The sequence below is a fragment of the Chlorocebus sabaeus genome, chromosome X (assembly GCF_047675955.1).
Source record: "Chlorocebus sabaeus isolate Y175 chromosome X, mChlSab1.0.hap1, whole genome shotgun sequence".
NCBI lineage: Eukaryota > Metazoa > Chordata > Mammalia > Primates > Cercopithecidae > Chlorocebus > Chlorocebus sabaeus.
In genome coordinates, this window is record NC_132933.1 from 62,970,815 (window position 1) to 62,994,708 (window position 23,894).

Genomic DNA, 23,894 nt, shown 5'->3' on the forward strand with positions numbered 1-23,894 from the left:
ACCTTCCAGGGGCATAATACTGCAAAAGGGAAGAAAGCCTCAGGTTAGCATGCATACAATTCCGGTAAATACATTGCACATACTCACTTCCCAAGTGCAACCAGGGCACCACACATGCAGGTAGGTCACCCTAAGGGAAGAATGAAAGGAAAGGGGTGCAAGATGCCAGAAGTAGGTCAGCACATAAAATCCAATGTTCAAGGTGAAACAGGGCACTTGACCTCCAAGGTGCCCACTTGGGTCTCTTCCAAGTGTACTTCCTTTATTTCCTACTCTAAAGCTTTTTAATAAACTTCTGCCGTGCTCTGAAACTTGCCTCAGTCTCTTTTTCTGCCTTGTACTCCTCAGTCAAATTTTTTCTTCTGAGGAGGCAAGAATTGAGGTTGCTGTAGACCCACATGAATTTGCCAAGGATAAGTCACATATTCGCCCCTGCTAGCAAACTGACCAAAATGAGATCCCAATATACATAATAATCAACAAAACAAAAGTTGGTTTTTTGAAAAGATAAACAAGATCAATTCGCCACTAGCCAGATCAACAAAGAAAAAGTGAGAGAGGATCCAAATAGCACAATCAGAAATGAGACAGGTGATATTACAAAGGATCCCACAGAGATACAAAAGAATCTCAGAGACTATTATGGACACTTGTATGCACAAAAACTAGGAGAAAATCCAGGGAAAATTGATAACTTCCTCAAAACACACAACATCTTAATATTGAATCAGGAAGAAATTGAAACCCTGAACAGACTAATATGAAGTTCTGAGATTGAAACAGAAAAAAAAATAAACAAAACAAACAAACAAAAAAAACTACCAACCAGAAAAAGCCTCACATTAGAAAGATTCACTGCTGATTTATATTAGATGTACAAAGAAGAGCTGATACCAATTCTATTGAAACTCTTCTAAAAAGATGAGGATAAGGGACATCTCCCTAACTTATTCTGTGAAGCCAGTATCACCCTGAAACTAAAACCTGGCAAAAACACAACAAACAAAACAAACTACAGGCCAAACTACAGGAGCAGCGTAGCAAACAATGGCCGCGCTAGGTCGCAGGCCGGTGGGAGGCAGAGTGGAGAGGCTGCCTACCACAAGGATGATTTTAGCTTACTTTTTAAAGAGGAGGAGGAGGAGGAGGAGGAGAAGAAGAAGAAGGAGGAGGAGGAGGAGGAGGAGGAGGAGGAGGAGGAGGAGGAGGAGAAGAGAAGAAGAAGGAGAAGAAGAGGAAGAAGAAGAAGAAGAAGAAGAAGAAGAAGAAGAAGAAGAAGAAGAAGAAGAAGAAGAAGAAGAAGAAGAAGACGACGACGACGACAGAAAAAGAAGAACTCAAGGATACACAAAGTAATTCGACCAAGTCTCAGAAGATTTTGGAGCCATAAGGGATATAGCAGTTTGGTCAATATTGTCTTAACATGCTTCAGATAAATCAGCTTCTCTCCAAGATAAAATTGGCCAACCCAAAAGAGAAAACTGCAATGTGTCTGGTAAATGAGTTAGCCCGTTTCAATAGAGTCCAACACCAGTATAAACTTCTGATTCATTCAAAGATGTTCTCAGTGCAACTGAGTCTTGGTGAGCGGACATGGGAATCTGAAGGCAGCAGTATAAAGAAGGCTCACCAGCCTGTTTCTAATAAAGCTTTGGCTGAATCTACCCTTCCCAAACCGGTTTAGAAGCCACCCAAAAGTAATGCTAACAATAACCCAGGCAGTATAACACTCACCGCGGAACTGAACGGGCTTGCTATGAAAAGGGGCAGAGCCTGCCATCTACAGGCCATTAGATCCAAAGCCATTCCCAAGTTATAGAGCTAATTACAACTTTCGGGGCATGTACCATCAGAGGTATCATTGCCCAATGCCTAAGATCTTTTATGTTCAGCTCACTGTAGGAAATAATGAATTTTGGGGGGAAGGAAAGACTCGACAAGCTGCTGGACACAATGCTGCAATGAAAGCCCTCCAAGCACTGCAGATTGAACCTATTCCAGAAAGATTGCTTCAGAATGGTGAATCAGGAAAGGATACGGATGATGACAAAGATGCAGATAAGTCTGAGATCAGCTTAGTGTTTGAAATTGCTCTGAAGTGAAATATATCCGTTAGTTTTGAGGTTATTAAAGAAAGTGGACCACCACATATGAAAAGCTTTGCTACTCGACTGTCAGTAGGAGAGTTCTCTACAGAAGGAGAGGGAAATAGCAAAACTCTCTCCAAGAAGTGTGCTACAACCACCATATTACGGGAGCTTAAAAAACTTCCACCTCTTCCTGTGGTGGAAAAGCCAAAACTATTTTTTTTAAAAACACCCCAAAACAATAGTAAAGGCCGGACCAGAATATGGCCAAGGAATGAACCCTATTAGCTGCCTGGTGCAAATTCAACAAGCCAGAAAGGAAAAGGAGCGAGATTATGTTTTGCTTTCAGAAAGAGAAATGCCTCGATGTCAAGAATTTGTGATGTATGTGCAGGTAGGTACTGAAGCTGCTACAGGAACAGGACCTAATAAAAAGATAGGCAAAATAAATAAATAAATAAATAAAATAAATTTTAAAAAGCTGCAGAACCAATGCTATTACAACTTGGTTATAAAGCATCCACTAATCTTCAGGATCAACTTGCGAAAACAGGGGAAAACAAAGGATGGAGTGATCCAAAGCCTGGGTCTCCTGAACCAACAAATAATACTCCAAAAGGAATTCTTCATCTGTCTCCTGATGTTTATCAAGAGAGGGAAGCCAGCCGCCACAAAGTAATCTCTGGCACTATTCTAGGCTATTTGTCACCCAGAGATATGAACCAACCTTCAAGTTCTTTTTTCAGTATATCTCCCACATCGAATAGTTCAGCTACAATTGCCAAGAAACTCCTTCTGAATGGAAAATCTTCTACAGCTGAAGCCACAGGTTTAAAAGGAAGTTCTCCTACTCGCCCTTGTTCTCCAGTACAACCTTCAAAACAACTGGAATATTTAGCAAGGATTCAAGGCTTTCAGGTATGAATTAAAAGCAAAAACAAAAAATAAAACAATTCATTTGCCTCAGATCTTTCATCTCTATCCATGACAAGGCTCATTCTTGCCTGCTAGTGTGGCCTACATGCCACGTACATTTTAAGTTATTTAGGAACACAAAGGACAGACAAAAAAAAGAGCCATAAGGACATGCCTCATTTTCTCTTATTTTTGATCTGTCTAGTAATTCTTTTGCTGACTGTCTCTTTTCCATTTTCCTTCTTCTTTTTCCTTTTCCTTTTTAAACATTTTTCATACTCTTCACTGTCTTCCATTTGGTCTTGATTAGGTGCATTTATCTCTTCACTCTGTCTTCCACATACAAAAATTATGCCTTCAGACATTTGGTGTTAGTATTTCACACTCAGTTCTCCCACTTTTTACATAAGGATTGAGTTTTTTTTAATGACGATTTTGCTTTTATTGCAGTTCTGAATTTTGCGTTCTGTTGCTAGTATTGATTCAAGTACACCATTAAGACACAACATTCTAGAAGTCTGTTACCTTAGGAGTTAATTAAACATGATATTTGAAGAATATTGAAATGCTTTATAGTTGTTTGAGGCACACCAATGTGTATTTCTTTTACTGACTCATGTTTTGAACTGACTAAGGAGGGTAGCACCTGCCTCAAATGGTACCAACAATTCTATTTCACTGGGTAGTCTAAAACTACCTTATAGTTTCACTTAACTTGTGTATGTGAATTTAGGGATGAAAACTTTTGTTTCCTTTTGGAAAAAAATCCACAAAAATCAACACTCCTTTATGGATACATCAGAGCTTTTAAAAGAATTGTTAAATTTAGGAAGGGGAAATACCTGTGTCCTGATTTCTTAGTTGTCTTGAAAATCATGAGTATAATTTAAAAAAATAAAATAAAAAGAAAAAAGAAAAAAAAATCATGTACTGAACTGTAATTGCTAACTTGACTGAATGAACTACAGTTTGCTTGTGTGTAAAGCATGTATTGCTTCCTCAGATTTCACTGTTTTCATCTCCTTTTCCATCTTAGTCTTTTCTCCTTAAGACCAAAAACTGTAATATCCTTTGGAAATGCTCTAGAAGATCTGCATTGTGTAGAATGATCATGTGTTTATACAAATTTTACAAGTTTAGATTATAAAATGAAAAGGAAAATCTTGTGTTTTGCAGGTATTTTTCATGTTTGGATATTTTTTTTCCCTTCACGGAACCCTTCTGATTCTTTCAAACTATTGCCAGGTAGTGTTTTTAGTGTTTTCAATTGGACTATTAATATGAACTTAAAGAAGCTGTTACCAATTATTGGCTCTGCCATCTGAAATTTTAACCACTTAATTTAAAGTTATAATTTTAGAATTTGTTTTTCTTGTTCTACTTTAAGAAACACAATAAATCACTGTAAAAATGAAAAACTTTGCATAAACATTTATTCATAATAAAAATCAGCAACAGACTAGGCATTGAAGAAACATGTTTCAAAATAATAAGAGCTGTCTATGACAAACCCACAGCCAAAATTATACTGAATGGTGAAAAGCTGGAAACATCCCCCTTGAGAACTGGAAGAAGACTTGGATGTCCACTGGTAATCTGAGAAATGCAAATTATAATTTTGAAGACATACCAATATGGTCAACAGACTAGCAAAATCTTTGTCTGACATTGCCAAGTGTTGGCAAAAAAAATATGAAGCCACAGGAAATCATACACGTAGATGAAAGAGTAACATTTTGCACAACCACATTACAGAGTGTTTTGACTATATTTCTAAAGTTTAAGATTTGTACCTTTTTACCCAGCAATTTCATACTTAAAAATTAATTTAGATCACGGACGAGCAAGCTTTTTCTGCAAAGGGACAGATGGTAAATATTTTACTTTTTGCACGCCATATATTCTCTGTCATAACTACTCAACTCTGCCATTGTAGCACAAAAGCAGTCGTAGACAATATATAAACAAACAGATGTGATGCTTTCTCCTTTAAAGATCATGTTCTATCTATGCAGAGGAATGATTTTTCCCTTGCTAATTACTTGCCTAACTGATTTATCAGCAGGGATATGGGAAACTTGAACAATATAATAAAGTAACTAGAGATAACAATCATCTAGAACACTTAACCCAGGAACAGCACAGTACTTATTTTTCTTAAGCACATGTGGAATATTCTCCAGGATGGGCAATATATTTGGCCTTAAAAAGTCACGTGGGCCAAGCACGGTGGCTCACGCCTGTAATCCCAGCACTTTGGGAGGACAAGGCGGGTGGATCACGAGGTCAGGAGTTCAAGACCAGCCTGGCCAAGATGGTGAAACCCTGTCTCTACTAAAAATACAAAAATTACCCAGGTGTGGTGGCGGGTGACTGTAATCTCAGCTACTCGGGAGGCTGAGGCAGAGAATTGCTTGAACCCAGGAGGTAGAGGTTGCAGTGAGCTGAGATCGTGCCACTGCACTCCAGCCTGGGTGACAAGAGCAAGACTCCATCTCAAAAAAAAAAAAAAAAAAAAAAGTCTTGTGGAATTTTAAAAATTTGAATTATAAAATGTATTTTTTCTGACAACAGTATAATTAGGGATCAACATTCGGGCAATCTACAAACGTTTGCAAATAAACAACACATTTCTGAATAATCAATGGGTCAAAGGGAAACTCACAAGGAATATTAGAAAAATTTTAAACTGAATTAAAGCAGAAACACACCATATCAAAGTAATGGAATTCAGCTAAATCAGTGCTAAGAGCATAATTTATAGCTATGAAGAACTAGTATAGAAAAAATCAGAAATAAAACCCTCAGTCTCCACCTTAACAAACCAAAAGTGTGATTTTTTGGAAAATTAACAATATTTACAAACATTTATCTGTATTGAAACAGAATAAAAGAAAAAATACATCAATCACTGCCATAAACAAAAAGTTTATGCCCCCCATTTCATGCACTGAAATCCTAATCTCCATGGTGACAGTATTCTTTGAAAGTGGAAATTAGATGTTACAAATATATATTGCAAACTCTACATAAGGCACAAAAATGTGTTAACAATAAGTTTAATTAACATGATAAGAGAGGTAATAAATGAAATTTCATATTGCTTTTGGTTAATGACAGGGAAGAAAAAAAGTAGAAAACAAAAGAAGATGGACCTCAAACGGAAAACAGTTATACATATGACAGGTATTAATCTAACTATATCAATAATCGCTTTAAATGGGAATGATCTAAATGTACCAGTAAGAAGACAAAGACTGTCAGGGTGGATTTTAAAAAAAACACACGCAGCTATTGTTTTAACAAGAAATCCACTTTAAATATTGTATTAGTCAGTTTTCATGCTACTGATAAAGACATGAGAATTCAAGGGATTTGGTCGTGGATGTAGAGAGTATACCTTTTGCGGGATATTTCTTTACAGTGGTAGATAAACTAATGCTTAAGTATTTGACCCATGACTAGATGTTGCTCTCATGGAAATCTTGTTTATACTGGCCAACACCCTCTGCCTCTCATTTGTACCATATCCAGTTTATTCTTGTTAAGATAGCCACTCTCTAAGAGAGAGCCTTGACTAGAAAGAAGGTTAGGTTCAAGTATTTGTGTTACGTGGGATGCAATGAAGAAATGAAGCCAAACTGCATATAACAAAAGAAATTTATTCCTTCTAGGCTCCAGAGAGACTAGGAGTGCTAATAGGATGCCAGCAAGAAGTCCAGAGGCTCCAGAGAGTTCAACCAGCAAGGAGGGAGCAAGAGAAACAGAGCCTGTGGTACTTTATTTTTTAAAAATTAGGTTTTTAAAACTGGGTACTTTATTTTTTAAAAATGAGGTTTTTAAAACTGGGTACTTTATTTTTTAAAAATGAGGTTTAATGAACCCACAATTGCACATGGCTGGAGAGGCCTCATAATCATGGCAAAAAGAAAAAGGCACATCTTACATGGTGGCTCACAAGAGAGAAGGAGAACCAAGTGAAAAGGAAAACCCCTTATAAGACCATCAGATCTAGTGAGAGTTATTCATTACTAGAATAGTATGGGACAAACCGTCCCCATGATTCCGTTATCTCCCACTAGGTCCCTCCCACAACATGTGGGAATTATTGGAGCTACAATTTAAGATGAGGTTTAGTGGGAACACCGCCAAACTATATCAAATATAAAGACACAAATATTGAGAGCTCTGAGGTAGCGAGAGTTATATCATGGTAGCAATAAGCTGGAGTAGCTACATTAATTCCAGATAAAACGTAGTTTAGAACAAGAAAATGTATCAGGGATAATAACAGAGTCATATGTAATGACAAAGAGGTCATTTCTCCAAGAAGACATAACTATTAATATGTATTTACTTAACAACAGAGCATCAAAATATGTGAGGCAAAACCTAATAGAACTACAAAGAGAAACAAACTCACTATTATAGTTGGAGATTTCAATACTCATCTCTCAGTAATCGATAAGTCCAGGAAGCAGAAAATCAATAAGAATGTAGTTGAAATGAACAAACACATTCACTCGATTTGATCTAATTGAGATGCATAGAATACTTCAACAGCATAGAACACACATTCTTCTCAAACTCACATGGGACATTCATCAATATAGACAATATCTTGCACCATAAAAATACCTTAATATTTTTAAAAGAATAGAAACTACAAAAATAATAACCATACTACAATATAATTAAGTTAGAAAACCAATAACAGAAAAGACAGCTGGAAAATCCCCAAATATTAAACAACACATTTCTAAATAACACATGGGTCAAATAAGAAGTCTTCAAAAAAATCAAGATCTAAGTGCAAGGATCCTCAACAAAATACTTGCATATCTAATCTGACATCATCTAAAAAGCACAATACAGCATTGAATAGTGAGATTTGTCTTAGAAATGCAAGGTTGGCCCAATAGACAAAAATCAATAAATGTAATATACCTTATTAATATATTAAAGTACAAAATCCACTTGGTTACATTATCAAACACAGAAAAGACATTTGGTAAAATCTCTCACTTTATCATAATAAAAAAAAAATTAGCTGACTAGAAATAGAAGATGATTTCCTCAACTTTATAAAGGCCATCCATAAAAACTAAAAACATGACATCATATTAAATGGTTAAAAAAAAAAAAAAATGCTTTCTTCATATGACCTGGAACCAGATAAGAACCTGTTCTTACCATTTTTTGGCAAAATTTAACTGGAAGTTTTAGCCAGGGCAATTTAACATAAAAGAATAAAAAACACTAAGATTTAAGAGGAAAATAAAACATCATTAGTTGAAAATTACTTTTAAGTAAATATAAAAGTTTAAGTAATGTACAAAAGATTTATTGGAACTGATAATTGAGATAATCATATATAAAAGAAGATGAATACCCAATAATAAATTGGATTTCTACATATTAGCAATAAATGACTTGAAATTAAATTAAGAAAACCATTCCATATTAAATAATTTCAAAAATGTAAAATATTTAGAGACAAATTTGGAAAGAGAAGTACAAGAATTGTTCTCTGAAATGTAAAAATTACTGTAAAAAGTGAAATAAGACCTAAATAATTAAAGAGACATCCCATGTTCTTGAAACAAAAGACTTAATATTGTTAAAATAAGATTATTACCTAAATTGATCTACAGATTTTGTCAAATCCGTACTGAAAACTGAGCTGTTTATTTTTTTCTTTGTTTTTCAGAAATAAAAAAGCTGATCCTAAAATTCATATGGAAATACAGGGGCCCCAAAACAGCAAAAGCAATCTTTAAAAACAAGGACAAGTTTAGAAAACTCACACATCCTGATTCAAAATATGTTAGTACTCCAGGCATTTTGATACTGGCAAAGGCATATAGATCAACAGAACAGAACTGAGATACCAGAAATATACATTTGTGTGATGAATTTATTTAATAAAGTTGCTGCCTCAGGATCAGTTTTTAGGCCTGACACAAATTGTGTGTAACTCAGTCAAACCCCATCACTTCTGGCCTAGTTAAAACTTCCTTCCCCCATGTGGTTGTATCCCACTTGTTCCTCATCTTACTGACCTGCAACTTAACACACTGCACAGTCGCTGACTATGATAAAACCCAGTGGTCAATGCCAGAGTTCTGTAAATAAGTTATCCTTTTACGAGTGAGCTTGCTTGCTTTCTCTCTCTCTCTCTCTCTCTCTCTCTCTCTCTCTCTCTCTCTCTCTCTCTCTTTCTTTCTTTCTTTTTCTTTTGAGATGGAGTCTCACTCTGTTGCCCAGGCTGGAGTGCAGTGGCGCCATCTAGGCTCACTGCAAGCTCCGCCTCCCGGGTTCCCGCCATTCTCCTGCCTCAGCCTGCCGAGTAGCTGGGACTACAGGCGCCCACCACCTCGCCCAGCTAGTTTTTCGTATTTTTTAGTAGAGACGGGGTTTCACCGTATTAGCCAGGATGGTCTCGATCCCCTGACCTCGTGATCCACCCGTCTCGGCCTCCCAAAGTACTGGGATTAGAGGCTTGAGCCACCGTGCCCAGCCGAGTGAGTTTTCTTTAAACTAGCCAGTCCACAGTTCCTGTGGGAAAGCCTAAGAAATAATACCCATGGATTTTGTAAAGGCATAGTCCCACAGGTTCTGTTTCTCTTGCTCCCTCCTTGCTGGTTGAACTCCCTGGAGCCTCTGGACTTCTCCCTGGCATCCTATTAGCACTCCTGGTCTCTCTGGAGTCTAGAAGCAATAAATTTCTTTTGTTTTATGCCATTTGGCTTCATTTCTTCATTGTATCTCACCTGACACAAATACTTGAATCTAACCTTCTTTCTAGTCAAGGCTCTCTCTTAGAGAGTGGCTATCTTGACAAGAATAGACTGGACATAGTACAAATGAGAGGCAGAGGGTGTTTGGCCAGTATAAACAAGATTTCCGTGAGAGCAACATCTAGTCATGGGTCAAATACTTAAGCATTAGTTTATCTACCACTGTAAAGAAATATCCCACAAAAGGCATACTCTCTACATCCACGACCAAATCCCTTGAATTCTCATCAGGGTATGGTTAGAACTTGTGGTCACTCTCAAGATGGAGAACTGAAAATCAAATTAACAGGGAACCATAACAATAGAAATAATAATATCTTGTATTTATAGACAATTGATTTTCAACATTTGTGCCAATTAAATCCAACCAGAAAACAGCAGTATTTTCCAAAATTGGTGTTAAATCAACTGGATATCTACATGCAAAATAATAAAGTTGAATTGTTTCTTCACATCATACATGAACATTAACTCAAAATGGATTACAAATGAAACAAAGAAGTTAAAATTATAAAATTCTTAGAAAAAAAATAGATGTGAATTTTTGTGACCGTGACTTAGGCTATCATTTCTTAGATACATCATTAAAAGCACAAGCAACAAGAGAAAATATAGATAAGTTGTATTACACCAAATTTTAAAACTTTTGTGCTTCAAAGGACACCATCAAAAAAGTGAAATAACTTATAGCTCAGGAAAAAAATACTCGCAAATTGTATATGTAATAAAAAGCATAAATCCAGAATATAAAAGCAAATCAGGAATAAAACAATTCAGGAATAAAAAGTAACAAAAAGACAAGTCAATTTTGAGTAACAATTTGAATGGATATTTATCCAAAGAAGATATTCAAATACCCAATCACACGTGAAAAGATGTTCAGTATCTATCATTACTCATTGGGGAAATGCAAATCTAAACTACAAGTTACCACTTCACACATACATAAGAGATAATGTAAAGGAATTAAAGCTTTCTTACATTTGCAATTAGATTTTAAACAGTATAGCTACTTTGAGAAATAATTTGTCAGTTCCTGAAAATGTTAAACATACTTTTAGTATATAACCCAGCCTTTTCAACCCTAGGTGTATATACAGGAAAATAAAAACATGTCATATTTGTACAAAAGTTTGAATACATATTCATAGCAGTATTCTTCATAATTGCCTCAAACTAGATACAGCCCATGATGGTTGATTTTATGTGTCAACCTGGCTAGCCTCTGGTGCCCGGTTTGGGTTTTTATACTCAAACATTAGCTTAGATTTTGTGGTGAAGGTATCTTTTATATGTGGCTAACATTTAAATCACTAGACTTCGAATAAAACAAACCATGCCCGCACAATGCACATGGTACACGTCCAATTATTTAAAACACCTAAGAGAAAAGACTAGGGTCACCCGAGGAGAAAGGAATTCTGTCTCCAGACTGCCTTTGAACTCAAGATTGCAGAACCAACTCTTTCCAAAATTTCTAGTCTGCTAGCTTGCCTTGGGGACTTTCCAGTTCACACAATCATGTGAGTTAATTCCTTAAAATAAGTTAATCTCTCAAAAGACAGAAAGATCTTTATAGACTGATCCATCTATCTATCCATCCTATTCAGTTTCTCTGGAGAACAATGACTAATACAAATTTTGGTTCTGCGAGTCATCCTAAGAGAACAAAATTGTGTGGATGAGATTATAAACTAGATTTGAGATTTCTGGCATTTTTCTCTAATCTGACTATATTTAAAGACATTAATGACAATTGCCAGTAGTAAAGACAACATGAGGAGTCCAAAGCATGATGTGGCAATAGAGACAAGAAAAATATCATTATTTGATACTCCTAATTAAATAGTTTTAAGAAGCAAGGTTCTAGGTCACTACATATTTGACATTTTATAACATTTTTGTCTAACTAATGAGTAGAATGGGATTCACTGGTTGCCCTTAATTGTGCTGAACAGAGTCAGTAAAAAACAGGATAAGCTCAGGCATTTGAATTTTTGGTTCAAGTATAGCATAAATGGCCTGAAAATTTCTATGTCTGCCTTGAAATAAACCCTTATCTCCTGTAGCCACAGAGCTTAGATTGCTGAAAATCAGACCAAAAATGTCATCCTGCAGGTGGCTGAATTATAACACAAACAGAATTTCCAACCTTGTAGAGTGTCTACTATTAAAGTGAGTTCCCAAGCTGATCTGGTGGTTATTTGTCCTTTTCATTTGAAAAGGCTATATTTACCAAATGACTGTATCCCCAATGTATGTAGGAAGTAAATAACTTGGTTTTGATTTTACAAGCTCATAGGTGGAAGGCACTTGCCTTGTCTCAGATGAGACTTTGGACTTGGTCTTTTGGGTTTATGTTGGAATGCACTAAGAATCTGGGGGACTGTTGGAAAGGCATGATTATTTTTTGAAATGTGAGGACATGAGATTTGGGAAGGGCCAGGGGCAGAATGATATAGTTTGACTGTGTTCTTACTGAACTCTCATCTTGAATTGTAGTTCCCATAATCCCCACATGTCATGGGAGGGACCCAGTGGGAAGTAATTGAGGAAGTAATTGACAATATAAGGATGGTTTCCCCCATGCTATTTTCGTGATACTCAGTAAGTTCTCATAAGATCTAATGGTTTTATAAAGGGCTTCCCCCTTTGCTAGCCTGTCTTTCATTCTCTCTACTGTCACCCTGTGAAGAGTTGCCTTGTGCCATGATTATAAGTTTCCTGAGACCTCCCCAGCCATGTGGAGCTGTGCTTTTTTTTTTTTTTTTTTTTTTATATAAATTGCCCAGTCCCAGGTATTCCTTCATGGTAGCATGAGAATGGACTAACACAGCAAGGTATGACCATCTAGTTTGTACTGTAATTGAGTCTTTAAAGGGCCACTTCACTGTTTTATTAAGCTAGCTGTTTCAAAATAGTGAGTGTCTTTGTCTATTGGGGCTGCTATAACAAAGTACTATAAAAACTGGGTAGCTTGTAGGCACCAGAAATTCATTTTTCACAGTTCTGGAAACTGGGAAATCCAAGGTCAAAGCAGATTGGCATCTGGTGAGGGCTCACTCTCTTCTTCAAAGCTGGCATCTCCAAACTGTATCCTAACATGACAGAAGGGGTGTGCAAGCTCCCTCAGGCCTCATTTATGAAGACACTAATCCCATCCACGAGGGTTCTGACTTCATGATTTAATAAAATTTCAAAGGCCACAACTCCAAATATCATCACTTTCATGATTAGGTTTTCAATGTATTAATTAAGGGAGGGGGAGACAAACATTCAGACCGTAGCAGTGGGAAATATGGTACACATAGTGAATTCCATAAATGTGCAACTATTGCCACACTTCATTTGCTGTGAAGTGAGTTTCCTGACCAGAAGCAATGCTCTGCAGAATACATGATGGTAAACAAGACATTGTTAAGGTCTGTGGATGACAGTTATGACCAAAGCACTGAAAGCAGAGGAGGCAAATCTACATCCAGTTTCAGTATGCAACCTGGTAAGAAGAAAACATTGCCTCTTTCGAGATAAAAAGCAATCCAAAGTGATCCAATGTAATTAATCTGCATATATATATGTGTGTGTGTATATATACATACATACAAAGTTTATATATATATAAACTTTGTTTACCTTACATCTCCAACATATTTATTTGTGTGTGTATTATACACACATATATATACACACACATATATGTGTATAATACACACAGAGGAGGCAAATCTATATCCAGTTTAAGTATCTAGCCCGGTAAGAAGAAAACATTGCCTCTTTCATGATGAAAAGCGATCCAAAGTGATCCAATCAATGTAATTAATCTACATATATATATGTTTGTGTATATATATGTGTGTGTGTGTATATATATATATGTATAATACACACACAAATAAATATGTTGGAGATGTAAGGTAAACTTGTTTCACTTAAATACAGAAGCTTGTTCTTCTTTCAAACAAATACATTCTTCTTAGATGTGATGTAGAAGAAGAAATGTTCCTGAAAGGAAGGTCTGTAAAATTTGGAAAATAGTACACAAATAACACTTTCCGATATTCAAGACAGACATAATTCATACATGGAATATGTATAATGCCTCCAAAAGAGCATTCTCGGGTTATTTTGGTCCTAATTTTCTCATCAGCAGTAGCACTTGCTTTTTAAGAAATTGCAGTGAAAAATGCAAATGTGTCACCTAGATAAAGTAACACAATCCAAACCATTAAGTATCAGAATAGAAAATGAAGGTTTCTCAAGAGAATGAACATGAGGTAGTTCTTCACAGAACATGCCTACATGAGATGATGCAAGGAAAATATAGATAAAAATGCAGATGGTCAGAGAAGTGGAGCAGCTCTGGATAATATTATTTTTTATTTTCAAATTTCCTGTAGTAAATACTGCAGATATTTTTTGTTAACATCCAATATGAAGTGAAATTGCAGCAATATATTCATTGCAAACAAAAACAAGTCCTGTGTTCATTTTTTATTTAAAGGAAACTTGGGTTGTGAATTTTTCTCCATCATATATTTTATAACATCAATTAGTTTAAGATCTTTAAAATGTAAAGGCAAGTTTTATATATGTGTTCATTGTTTCTAACATGCAGATTTAGTATGGAAAATCTACAAGGATTAAAAAATGACTAGTCAATGCAGAACAAGTACTCCATACAATGTTATATATTAAATAGAAATGACAGTATATGACATTATTGTGTCCATAGGCCTGGTAAGTGAAGAAAAAATCTTCTATCTTTAGGGAAAAGCAATCACTTAATTCTCTAACAGTGTCTGGAGAGAATGAGCCCATTTCTAAAACGAACCTGAGAAAGCCAAATAACTCTGACAATGACTATTTCCCTGGAGCATTTTATCCTTGTGTCTTTGCAAAGGGTAAAGTAGACACAAGACTTTATTCCATCTCCCAAGGTGAAATATAATCAAGATTTTCCAAAAATTATACATAAAATCCTCAATATTTGCCCCCCAAAAAGCACCAGTTAATTTTATCTGTTGGTAGGGTATTCTAAGGATCATTTTACCTTCCTCCTTAGAATATAAATCATTAAATGACTCTAAAATATAAAATATGTAGCAACTTTGCCAACTTAGGATGGTAAAAAATGCAAAACCGTGGTCTCTGGGAGAAGGTTAGATACATTTGAAAGCTACTATATTCATCATTTTAAGTTAAAAATATTTATTTATTTATTTATTTATTTATTTATTTATTTATTTATTTATTTTCTTTCCACCTATTAGGTTCAAGAGGTATGTGTGCAAATTTGTTACATGGGTAATTGCACGTCACAGGGGTCTGATGTACAGATAATATTGTCACTCCAGAGATCAGCATAATACATGATAGATAGGGTTTAAATACTCATTCTTTTCCCACACTCCACCCTCAAGTAGGCCCCAGTGTCTATTGTTCTCTTCTTTGTGTCCATGTATATTCAATATTTAGCCCCCGACCCTATAAGTGAGAACATGTGGTATTTGGTTTTCTGTTTCTGCATTAATTTGCCTCTGATAATGGCCTCCACCTCCATCTGTCTTGCTGCAAAGGACATAATCTCATTCTTTTTGTGGCTGTGTAGTATTCCATGGGAGATTTTATATATATATATTCCATGGGAGATTTTATATCATATTTACTTTATCCAGTCAACCACTGATGGGCATCTAGTTTGACTCCTTGTCTTTACTATTGTGAATAGTGCTGCAATGAACATACAAGTCCATGTCTCTTTATGACAGAACAATTTATATTCCTTTGGGTATATATCCAATAATGGGATTGTATTCTACAACTACTATTGTAGAATACTTCTATTTTAAGTATTGAGAAATCTTCAACTGCTTTCCACAGTGGCTGAACTAATTTACACTCTCATCAGCAATGTAACTTTGTCAGCATCTTTGTAATTTTGTCAGCATCTGTTGTTTTGACATTTAAAAAATAGCCATTCTGACTGGTGTGAGAAGCTATCTCATTGTGACTTAGATTTGCATTTTCCTAGTGATTAGTGATGTTGGGCATGCATCCATATGTTTGTTGAGCACGTATATGTTTTATCTTGAGAAGTGTATGTTCATAAACTTTGTCCATTTTTTAATGGGGTTGTTTGATTTTTGCTTGTTTAAGTTCCTTATAGATTCTAGCTATTAAACCTTCGTTTGAGTCATAGTTTGCAAATATTTTCTCCCATTCTGTGGGTTGCCTATTTACTGTTAATAGTCTCTTCTGCTTTGCAAAAGCTTTTAATTAGGTCCCACTTTATTTTTGTTTTTGTTGCAATTGTTTTACAGTTTTCATCATGAAGACTTTGCTAGGTCCTATTTCCAGCATGACGTTTCCTAGGTTTTCTTCTTTGATTTTTATAGTTTTAAGTTTTACATTTAAGTATTTTATCCACCGTGAGTTGACTTTTATATATGGTGAAAAGTAGGCATTCAGTTTCAATCTTCTGTATATGACTAGCCAGTTATCTCAGCACCATATATTGAATAGGGAGTCTTTTCCCCATAGCTTGTTATTGTTGGCTTTGTTGAAGATGAGATGGTTGTAGATGTGCTTTATTTCTTGGTTTTCCAACCTGTTCCATTGGTCTATATGTCTCTTTTTGTACCAGTACCATGTTTTAGTTACTGTAGCCTTGAAATATAGTTTGACGTCATGTAGTGGGAGGCCTCCATCTTTGTTCTTATTGTTTATAATTGGTTTGCCTATTCTGGCTCTGTTTTGGTTCTAAATAAATTTCAATTTTTTTCTAATCCTGTGAAAAGTGTCCTTGGTAGTTTGATAAAAAGAGCATGCAATCTTACATTGCTTTGAGTAATATGGCAATTTTAACAGTATTGTTTCTTCCTATCCATCAGCATGGAATGTTTTCCCATTTGTTTGTGTCATCTCTGATTATTTTCAGCAGTGTTTTGTAATTCTTGCTGTTGAGATCGTTCACCTCCCTGGTTAGCTGTATTCCTAGATAAATATTTTTTTCTTTTTGTGGCTATCATGAATGGGATTGTGTTCTTGATTTGGCTCTCAGCTTGGAAGTTGTTGGTGTATAGATATACTACTGAGTTATGGACATTGATTTTGTATCCTGAAACTTTACTGAAGTTGTTTATCTGACATAAGAGCCTTTGAGCAGAGACTGTGGGGTTTTTTAGGTGTAGAATCATATCCTCTGGAAAGAGAGATAGTTCAAATTCCTCTCTTTCTGCTTGGATGCCTTTTATTTGCTTGTCTGGCCTGATTGTTCTGGGTAGGAATTTTAGTACTATGTTGAAAAGGAACAGTGAGAGTGGGCACTCTTCTCTTGTTCTGGTTCTAAATGGAGAATGCTTCCAGCGTTTACCCATCCAGTATGATATTGGCTGCCAGTTTGTCATAGATGACTCAATATTTTGAGGTGTGTATTTTCAATGCCTAGATTGTTGAGGGTTTTTACATGAAAAGATGTTGAATTTTATCAAAAGCCTTTTCTGCATCTATTGAGATAATCATGTGGTTTTTGTTTCTAGTACTGTGCATGTGATAAATCACATTTATTGATTTGCACATGTTGAATAAACCTTGCATCATAGGAGTAAGGCCTACTTGATCCTGGTGTATTAGTTTTTGATAGGCTGTTGGATTCGGTTTGCTAACATTTGATATAGAATTTTTGCATCTTTGTTTATTAGGGACATTGGCCTGAAGATTTCTTTTCTTGTTGTGTCTCTGCCAGGTTATGATATCAAAATGATACTGGCTTCATAGAACGAGTAAAGCAGGAATCCTTCCTCCTCAATTTTTTGGAATAGTTTCAGTAGAATTAATACCAGCTCTTCTTTATACAACTGATATTAATGAGATTCGGTTGTGAATCCATCCGGTCCAGGACTGTTTCTGGTGGGTAGGTTTTTCATTACTAATTTTATTCTGTAATGTGATATCAGTCTGTTCAGGGTTTCAATTTCTTTCTAGTTTGATCTTATGAGGTTTTGTACTTCCAGGAATTTATCCATTTATTTTATGTTTTCCACTTTTTGTGCATAGAGGTGTTCATAATAGTCTCTGAGAGCTTTTTTTTTTTTTTTTTTTTTTGGTGTTTCTTTGAGGTTAATGTTAATATCCACTTTGTCATTTCTTATTGTGTTCATTTGGATTGTCTTTCTCTTTTTCTTTATAAATCTAGCTGGAGATCTATCAATCTTATTTATTCTATCAAAAAGAGACAATTTTTGGTTTCATTGATCTTTATGGCTTTTTCATCTGCATTTCATTCACTTCAGCTCGATTTTGATTATTTCATTTCAAAAATTATGTTCTGGCTGGGTGAAGTGGCTCCCACCTCTGATCCCAGCACTTTGGGAGGTTGAGGTGGGTAAATCACTTGAGGTCAGGAGTTCGAGACCAGCCTGGCCAGCATGGTGAACTCCTGTCTCTACTAAAAATACAAAAATATACAGTTAACTTGCTCTTGTTTTTCTGGTTCCACTAGGTGTGCTGTTAGGTTGTTAATTTGTGGTCTTACTTTTTGATGTGGGTCTTTAGCACTATAATCTTCCTTGTGAACACTGCTTTATCTATGTCCAAGAGATTCTGGTATGTTGTGTGTTTATTTTTATTAGTTTTAAATAATTTCTTAATTTCTGCCTTTATTGCATTGTTTTCCCAAAAGTCATTCAAGAGCAGATTGTTCCATTTCCCTGTAATTGTGTGGTTTTGAGAAATGTTCTTGGTATTGATTTCTATTGTTGTTACGCTGTGGTCTGTAAGTGTGGTTGGTATAATTTTGATATGTTTAATGTGTTGAGAATTACTTTCTAGCCAAGTCTGTGGTCAATTTTAGTATATCTGCCACATGCAGATGAGAAGAATGTATATTCTGTTTTTGTTGGGTGGAGTGTTCTGTAGATATCTGTTATGTCCATTTGGTCAAGTGTCGAATTTAGGTCCTGAGTATCTTTGTTAGTATTCTGTCCTGATGATCTGTCCAATACTGTCAGTGGGGTTTTGAAATCTCCCACACTTATTGTGTGTTTGTCTCTTCCTATGTCTCTATGAACTTGTTTTATGAATTTCCAGTTTTGGGTGTATGTGTGTGTGTATATATATATAATAGTTAAAATTTCTTGTTGAATTTAACTCTTTATCGTTATGTCATGCCCTTCTTTGTTCTTTTTGATCAATGTTTGTTTGAAGTCTGCTTTGTGTGAAATAAGAATAGCAATCCCCCTCATTTTTTTGTTTTCCATTTGCTTGATAGATCTTTCTCCATCCCATGACTTTGAGTCTATGTATGTCCTTACATGTAATATGGGTCTCTTGAAGACAGTGTGCAGTTGGACATTGCTTCTTCATTAATCTTGCTGCTTTGTGACTCTTAATTGAGATATTTAGCTCATTTATGTTCAATGTTAATATTGATATGTACAGACTTGATCCTGGTATCATGTTATTAGCTGGTTGCTATGTATAATTGAACATGTAGTTGCTTTATAGTGTTAACGGCCTATGTACTTAAGTGTGTTTTTGTGGTGGCCAGTAGCAGTGTTTCATTTCAATGTTTAACACTCCTGTAATGGCCTCTTGAAAGGCAGGTCTGATGGTAACATTCCTTAAGGAATTTGCTTGTCTAAAAAATATTTTCTTTACTTATACACTGTTGGTAGAAATGTCAATTAGTTCAGCCACCATAGACAGCAGTTTGGAGATTTCCCAAAGTTAAAAGAGAGTTATCATTTGATCCAGCAATCCCATTACTGTGTAAATACCCAAAAGAAAATAAACAATTCTACCAAAAAGACACATATTCTCATACGTTAATCACCACAATAGCAAATACATGAAATTAACTTAAGTACCCATCAATGATAGATTAGATAGAGAAAATATGGTACATATTCACCATGGAATAATATTATAAAGCCATAAAAGGTAATGAAATTGTGTCCTTTGCAGTAGCATGAATGCTGCAGAGGGCCATTATTGTAAGCAAATTAATGCAGGAACCGACCAATACTGCATGTTCTCACTTATAAGTGGGAGCTAAACATTGAGCACACATGGACATAAACATGGGAAAAACAGACACTGTGGACTACAAGAGGGGGATGGAAAGGAGGATGGCTTGGGTTGAAAAACTATCTATTTGGTACTGTGGTTACTATGACAGGATCCATATCCCAAATATCAGCATTATCCAGTATACCCATGTAACAAATATACATATGTACCCATCTATCTTAAATAAAAGCTGATGTTTAAAGAAAAGAAACTGAGTTGCTCTTTCTGTTTGCCAAAAATTATTTCTGTAATTTTTGCACCTAATTTTAAGTTTTAGAACAGTTTGACATTTACAAAATTATTGGTAAAACAATAAAAGACATTCTGTATACCCCAAACTCTTTTCCTTATTACTTAGCAGTATGTATTTAATATTCATGCATATGGAAAAGGAACCCATTCACACTTTTGTTGGAAACATAAATTGGTACAGCCATTATAGAAAAGAGTATGGAAGATCCTCAAAAATTAAAAATATAACTACTATAAGACCCAGATATAAACCCACTTCTGGGTATATAGCCAAAGGAAATGAAATAAAGACTTTAAATGGGTATCATCACTCATGTGCTAATTGCAGTATAATTATTCACAATAGCAAAAATACTGAAACAAACAAAATGTCCATCAATGGATGAACAGAACTTTTAAAATGTGGAGTGTGTGTGGGTGTGGGTGTGTGTGCGTGTGTGTGTGTGTAATGGAATATTACTCAGCCTTATAAAAGAATGAAATTCTGCCATTTGTGGTTAGATGAATGAGCCTAAAGTATATTATGCTAAGTGAAATGAGCCAGATGCAGAATATATACTGCCCGATCTCACCTGCATGTGGGATATAAAATACTCAAACTCGTAGAAACAGGGAGTAGAATGGTGGTTCCCAAGGTCTGGCAGGAGGTGTAAATTGGAGATGTTGCTCAACGGGAACAGTTTCAGTTATGCAAAATAATTAAGTTCTGGATGCACATCAATGTGACTACAGTTGGCAATATTACATTGTATGCTTAAAATTTGCTAAGAGACTAAATCGTGGGTGTTCTCAACATAAAGAAAAGAAAGAAAATATATCACAATGTATACGTATATTAGGTCATCAAGTTGTGTATCTTAAATGCAAAAATTTTTATTATCAATTATGCTTCAATAAAGTTGTAAAAAATATTTATTCATGTTGTTGCATAAATTGATAGTTTATTCCTCTTTAGCACTAACTAGTATTCCACTGTACAGATGAATCATATTGTTTATACACTCACATATTGAAGAACATATTGACTGCTTCCAATTTTGGGTGTTTATGAAAACAGCTCATATACATGTGTGGTTTTGAGTTACCATAAGTTTTCAAATAAATAGGATAAATGTCTAGGAGGGTAATTGCTGGCTCGTGTTCTGAGCCTATCTAGTTATATTAGAAACACATAACTTGTCTTCCAAAGTAGCTGTACCATTGTGTATTCTCTTCGGCAGTGAATGAGAGTTTCTGTTGCTCTATATATTCACTGTCACTGGTAATGTTGACTATAATTTCATGTGCTTGCTTACCATCTGTATATCTTCTTTCATGATGCGTCTGTCAAGATCTTTTGCCCACTAAAATGTGTTTCTTTTTATAAGTTTTAAGTATTCTTTGCATATCTTGGATATAAGTTCTTTTTCAGAAATACAATGTCCAGAGAGTTTCTTCAAGCCTGTGACTTATCTTTTCATCCTCTTAATAGTGACTGTCAGAGAGAAAAACGGTTTTAATTTTATTAAGTCCAACTTATAAAAGTAACTTTTCATGGGTTGTGCATTTGGTCTTGCATATAGAATTTTACCAACAATCTCAAAATCACGCAAATTTATTCCTAGATTTTCATCTAGAAATTTTATACTTTTACATTTAACATTTGGGTATATTATCTATTTTGTATTGATATTTTTTGGTAAGATGTAAAGTCAGTATCTTTAGTTTTTAAAATTTTTTCTATATTTTATCTTTTTCTTTAATGATGTCTGATTCTTTCAGTACCATTTGTTCAAAAAACAATATTTTCTTTAATTACTCTTGCATTCTTTCCAAAAGTCAGTTGAGTATATTTGTGTGAGTCTATATCTGTTCTCAATATACAACACTCTTTGTACTATAACTTTATTATGTCATAAAATTGAGTAATATGAGTATTCTGGTTTAGTTTTTCTTTTTCAGAATTAACTAAGGTATTTAAGATCATTTGCTTTCAGAATTATTTTTTCAATAAATAGAAATATGTCCATCAGGAAGATCCAGCTACAATCCCAAGCAAGGACTCTCACCACATAAAGAACAAGGATGACAATGCCAACCACCAGAAGTAAGCCACAGATCTCAGACCACTGCATCTTCTACAGGTTCAAAGTCACCAAAAAGGACTCAACACACAAGGCACTAGTTGGAACAGCATATTACTCACAGAATAGAAAAAAAACACATAGCAAGATTATTATCTGTACTATGCGCTGGTCTCCCATGGCCAGTGGGTTCCTGCTGACAGACTTCACAGAACAATAGACCACATGCTCCCCTCTTATGCAGCATGTAATTACCTTGTTTCTTTCCCATGTGGGGACATATATACTGGAGGGACTGGTCAAGTGCCATATGATGTGCACACTTAAGCAACACAAAGAAATTAGCTGTGTACTAAGAACAGAAGAAAGTTATCTTTTAATAAGAAAAAAAGACTCAGGAGCCAAGAGACAGCTTGGTCCTAGCTTCCATAGAGGGGAATGTTCCAGAATCAGGCTGTTGACTGAACAATCTAAAAGAGGGGGAGTATGTCACATAATGACTGCTTCTTCAACACCCCATCCAATATTGGGATGCCATGAAGAAAGGACAAAGCGCATCACACAGTATAAGACTAACAGACACCATGAATATGAGATGCATGTGTGTCCAGTGTGGTCTGTAAATAATTTCAATGGTAGTGACTTGCTTGTAGAGTCTCCCTGCCCAATTGGACAGCACTTGATCAGAGCCACTAATAGGATCGGTCAAAGGAGGATGATCAGGCCTTCAAGGAGTGTAGGTCTTTGCCAGAAGCCCCAGGTGTTGGTGTTTAGGCAGCTAAAATGGTTAAAGAATGAGTCTAACTGGGACTGAGAGTTTACAGAGAAGTACTATCCTGCTTGAGCATGGATTTCCTCCAGCTTGGTCTCAATTTTCTGCAAATTGTTTATACACAGCAGGAGAAACTGTCGAGATTAATTAAGTTAGATTTTAGTATCCAGAAATAAACCCTATGTTTATGGTCAATTGATTTTTTAAAAAGGTAACCAGGAAAATTTAATAAAACTGCAGCAGTCTTTTCATGAAAGGATGTGAGGCAGCTGCAGAAAGAATAATTTTGACATTTTTACACCAGATACGAAAATTACCTGAAAGTAGATTTAAGGTGTAAATATAAGGGACATAATTATAAAATTTTTGAATGAAAATATTCTGACCTTGGGTAAGGCAGGAGTTTCTTAAATATGACTGCTTAAATATAAATATAAGCAAAAAAAGAAAAATTGGATGAATTTGACTTAATTAAAATGTAAATGTCTTGTACCAAAAATGACACCGTCAAGAAAGTAAAACAATTATATATGACTTGAATGATGTCAACAAACAGTCAACTAGAGTTGTCTGCTTCTCAGCTTCCCAACAAAAAGTGACCAAAACAACAGATTAACAACTACATTTTGACTGCAGTGACAGAGGAAATAGCCTGGAAATCATCAGGGAAATGAGGACCCTGTGGCGTATAGAAGACCAGGATTTCACTATAGAAAGGGGAGTGAGGCATCTTGCCTCTGTCACACTGTCTCCTTTGCCAAGTTGGCTCAGAGCCAGGAACAACTTATTGTTGGAAAAAGTATGGTGGATAACATTGGTGGTCTCAAACACCATCATGGATGCCAGAAGTTATTGATATAGAAGGGTCCCCCAGTCCTCAAAGACCCCAGTTCCAGTGGAAATTTGCCAGGAGTCTCTGTGACTGCATAATCCAAGA

General features: G+C 35.5%; 1 pseudogene; it reads left to right on the forward strand.

Moving 5' to 3' along the window:
- The first annotated feature begins 1,228 nt into the window (after window positions 1–1,228).
- On the forward strand, window positions 1,229–3,091 carry LOC103232307 (double-stranded RNA-binding protein Staufen homolog 2-like; annotated as a pseudogene).
- The last annotated feature ends 20,803 nt before the right edge of the window (window positions 3,092–23,894 follow it).